This window comes from Mesoplodon bidens (genome assembly GCF_964165515.1).
Source record: "Mesoplodon bidens genome assembly, chromosome: 19".
NCBI lineage: Eukaryota > Metazoa > Chordata > Mammalia > Artiodactyla > Ziphiidae > Mesoplodon > Mesoplodon bidens.
The window spans coordinates 50,169,490-50,174,243 of record NC_138179.1 but is presented as its reverse complement, the minus strand read 5'-3'; positions in this window follow the sequence as shown (position 1 = coordinate 50,174,243).

The window sequence follows — 4,754 nt, the reverse complement described above, 5'->3', positions numbered from 1 at the left end:
ACTAAGCTAGTGGTGATAAAGAGAATGAAGCCTCTGTTCCTAACCGGTTTCAGGGTTCAAAACTTACACACATAGGGTCCACTTCCTCCATGTAAAATGACATAACACTGCATCTTATAAAGCCCTTTCCTGTTCAGAAATTCAGAGGTCATTGTCCAACTCATAACTTTTTAAGGGAAGAAAATGTCAACAGATGTCAGCTGATAGTATTCATTTGTTCAAAGAAATGGTTTTTGGTTGATATAATTGTACTAAGCCTTGTGCCAAAGGACAAGAAAGCTTGGCCTCTGCCCTCTAGGGACTCCTGGTTATGGAGGGCGGGGAGCCACATAAACAATGACCACAGTGTCCCGAGGGGGTCCATGGGGTTCTTGGAGAGTCACATAGAAAGTGAACAGCAGGCACGTGCGACTGTGGATTGGGGTCTTGGAAAATCTCTAAGAAGTCCATCCAGGTGGAGATATGTCTCATGAGCAGTTGAAAATAGGGTTTGGGAGTCTTAATGTGTACAAGGGAACAGACGCTATGGACCCACTGGCCCAGGAGTCCGTGTAGCAGAGAAGAAACAGGAGCTAAAGGCAGCATAACATTTCAGAGGTTGGCATATTATATTCTCGTTTCCTCCCAGTCTTGTGTCCCCCTTTGGAGAACACAGCTTTATTTTCTGCATTAAGTACAGTATATGAGGACACACCTTAGCCCCCAAGTAGGCAAAAATAGGGGCAGTATTCTAATCCGGCAAGTCTGAGTATCTTGTCTGGCCCTAAGCCAAGGTAGCATGACAGACTAAGGGGAGGGATGCTCCCTTACTAACTTGGAAATTTGTAAACGGAAGGTAGTGGGAAATTAGGTGATCTGTGCCTTAAGCAAAAACCCCACGACCACCACCTCCCCTCACACATGTGCACACACACTCATAGCCAGGATTCTGGAGTAGAAAAAGAAATTCAATATCAAAAATATTACCAAAATACCCATTCCTTTTCAGTGTGCAACAAGCATTTATTCATCCACTTAGCAAACATCCCCGTATGTTGAAGAATTCGTTCCGGCATCAGCACCTCTTGGAAATGCTTTCTGATGCTCCCACGGACTGACTGAGGAGCCATTTCTTGGTGCTACTGTAACAGCTTCTCATTACAGAGTCCTGATCAGGACCCTCTTCCTATCTGCTCCCGTAGACTCTGGGCCTCTGGATGTAGGGACTCCGCCTTGTTCAAAGGTGCTCAGTAGATAATTGTTGAATGAATACAGTAGTCCCCGCTTATCAGCGCTTTCAGTTACCCACGGGCAACCGCTGTCCAAAAATATTAAATGGAAAACTCCAGAAATAAACAACTTATAAGTTTCAAATTGTGTGCCATTTTTAAAAAAAATAAATTTATTTAATCTTGGCTGAGTTGGGTCTTCATTGCTGTGCCCGTGCTTTCTTTAGTTATGGCAAGCGAGGGCTACTCTTCGTGGCAGTGCGCGGGCTCTAGGCACACGGGCTTCAGTAGTTGTGGCACACGGGCTTAGTTGCTCCGCAGCATGTGGGAACTTCCCGGACCAGGGCTCGAACCCGTGTCCCCTGCATTGGCAGGCGGATTCTTAACCGCTGCGCCACCAGGGAAGTCCCCAAATTGTGTGCCATTCTGAGTAGAGTGATGAAACCTCTCACCTGCCCAGGACACGCATCATTCCTTTGTCCAGCGTATTTCACCTGATAGTCACTTAGTAGCCCTCTAAGTTAGGTCGACTGTCTTGCTACCACAGTGCTTTGTGCTCAAGTAACTTTTATTTTACTCAGAATCGCCCCAAAGCACCAGAGAAGTGATGCTGGCTATTCGGATCTGCCACAGAGAAGCCGTAACGTGCTTCCTTTAAGGGAAAAGGTGAAAGTGCTCAACTTCAAAAGGAAAGAAAGGGAATTCCCTGGTGGTCCAATGGTTAGAACTCCGAGCTTTCGCTGCGGAGGGCCCCGTTCCATCCCTGGTCAGGGAACTAAGATCCCACAAGCCGCACGGCCAAAAAACAAACCAAAAAAAAAAAAAAAAAAAAGGAAAGAAAAAAATCGAACGGTGTAAGAACAAATCTATCCAGGAGACTGTGGAGAAGGAAAAACATTTGTGCCAGCTTTGCTGTCACACCTCGAACTGCAAAAGTTACGGCCACAGGGACTTCCCTGGTGGCGCAGTGGTTGAGAATCCGCCTGCCAATGCAGGGGACACAGGTTCGAGCTCTGGTCTGACCCCACATGCCGCGGAGCAACTAAGCCAGTGCGCCACGACTACTGAGCCTGTTCTCTAGAGCCCGAGAGCCACAACTACTGAGCCCGCGTGCCACAACTACTGAGACCCTCGCTCCTGGAACTGGTGCTCCGCAACAAGAGAAGCCACGACAATGAGAAACCCGCGCATCTCAACGAACAGTAACCCCTGCTCACCACAACTAGAGAAAGCCCGTGCGCAGCAACGAAGACCCAATGCAGCCAAAAATATAAATAAATAAATGTATTTTTAAAATAATAAATAAAAAAAGAGAGTAATTGGAAACTTTCCTTACTAGATAGTAAAACAGGAGTTTCTAAAGAATTAGAACCCTGATCATGGCAATTAGGCTAGATGAACAGATCAATGGAACAAGCTAGACGGCCCTCCTTACCAGCTGGCAAGGCCTGCACTTGTCTCTCCCAGAACTCTGTGGTCCCCACCAAACCCAGCCCAGAGGGAGCCGGGCCAGTGAGCTTAGGTCTAAAGGTGATGCCCTCAACCCCCTGGGTCTCTTGAGGAGCTGAATCTGGGGATGGCAAGGGAGCCCACACGATCCCTCATGGTTCCCTTTCTTGGCCCATGTTTCTCCTCCAACAGTGCCTCCTTCCCCAGGCACAACCCTACCCTCATTTCTAATCAATCCCTCTCCATCTCTGGAAGGCAGCATGGCAGGGAAGCCTGGCTGGGAGCCAAGAGTACAAGAGCCTGGTTCCAGCTCTGCCAACAACTTTCTGTGTGACATTAGACAAAGCCCTTGCCCCTCTAGGCCAGTCTTCCCAACCATATTGTGCTAAGAATCCTTTCTGCCCTACTAACCACATGCTACTGTGCCAAGAGGGAAAAAGGATTAAAAAAAAAAAAACTGGCAGAATTCCTTTTAGAAATTTAACTGTCTTTGTTAGAAAAAACTGATGCCAGTTTGGGACTAAAAGGAAATTCCCCACACCGCAAAGTTACGTCCAAAATAGATGGGCAGTGGTTGGCAAACTTGGCTACACATTAGAATCATCTGGGGAGCTTTTATTTATTTATTTATTTATTTATTTATTTAATGTGTTTTTTTTCAATTTTTTTTTGGCTGAGTTGGGTCTCCATTGCTGCACACAGGCTTTCTCTTCTTGCAGTGAGCTGGGCTGCTCTTGGTTGCGGTGCGTGGGCTTCTCTTTGCAGTGGCTTCTCTTGTTGCAGAGCACGGGCTTCAGTAGTTGTGGCACATGGGCTCAGAAGTTGTGGCTCTCGGGCTCTAGAGCGCAGGCTCAGTGGTTGTGGCACACAGGCTTAGCTGCTCCACGGCATGTGGGATCTTCCCGGACCAGGGCTCAAACCCGTGTCCTGGTTAGATCCTGTTTCCTCTTCTGGAGCACCAAGAAAGACTACATTTCCCAGCTTCACTTGCAGTAATCCAGGGCCCAGTGACTAGGGAGACTGGATCCCTGAATCACTGCAAGGAGTGCCACCCAATCTCCATCAGTTGTGTTGTGAGAAAGAAATGAATAATAAAGTTGTTCAGTTGCTGAGATGTTATTCAGTTGTTCAGTTGCTAAGCTCTTAGCCTTTCCTGAACTTTGGATTTAATTGCTCTGGATTGGGGTCCAGGCAACTGTATTTTTTAACCCCACAGGCAATTTTAATGTGAGATCAGGGTTGAGAACCACTGGATTAGAACAGAATTACAAGTGTGGAGTTGCTAGGTATAGTAAAGAAATATTGAGTTTCCGGGGGTGCCCCAGGAGATGGGGAGAAAGTTGTCCAGAAATGAGAGAAAAAAGCAGGAGAGGGTCCAGAAACATGGAGGGAAGCAGGGGGACCCAAGAAGAAAAAGCTGGCCAGAAAAACATTCTATGTTCTGGGAATGGTCAAGGGACATTTCAGAATTGGGGTGTTTAATATTCAGGTCTAAATTCTCATCAGGGCTGTCAGGTGGGTGATATAAACCCCTATGGCTGCCTCCAAATCACCAGTCAAGTTAGCCCCACCCTCGTCCCTGTGTGAACGGATGCTTGGGGGGAAAGTCAAAGGAAGGGGGCCAGTTCCACACCTGGTCATCGCAGGGAGAAGGGAACAGCCAAAATCCCCTCTTGAGAATCCTCAGTGAGCACTCTGGGCTCCCCTGAGGAACTCAGGTGGGAAGGAAGGCTGACCCCTCAACCACACACCCAGAGTGACATCGGGGTGACATTTCAACCAGCTCTCTATGGCCCTTGTTGTTAAGCAGCTAGAATCAATCCTAGCATTAGTCCTGAGAGAGGCCATGACACTTTACAGAGGATGAACTTGAGGGCCAGAGAAGCAGAGGAACCTGCCTAAGGCCACACAGCAAGTTCCAGGTGAAGCTGAGTGCATTAGCCATGGGGTCCCTGAGTCCCCTGGCCCCCGTGGATGCTCACAGACTCCGCGATACAAGCATTTAGCAAGAGCATCTTCTGGGGGTGGGGAGTGTGGAGTGGCGAGACGGGAAATTTCAGAAGACATCACAGAACGCAAGACATGTCACTGCAGCTT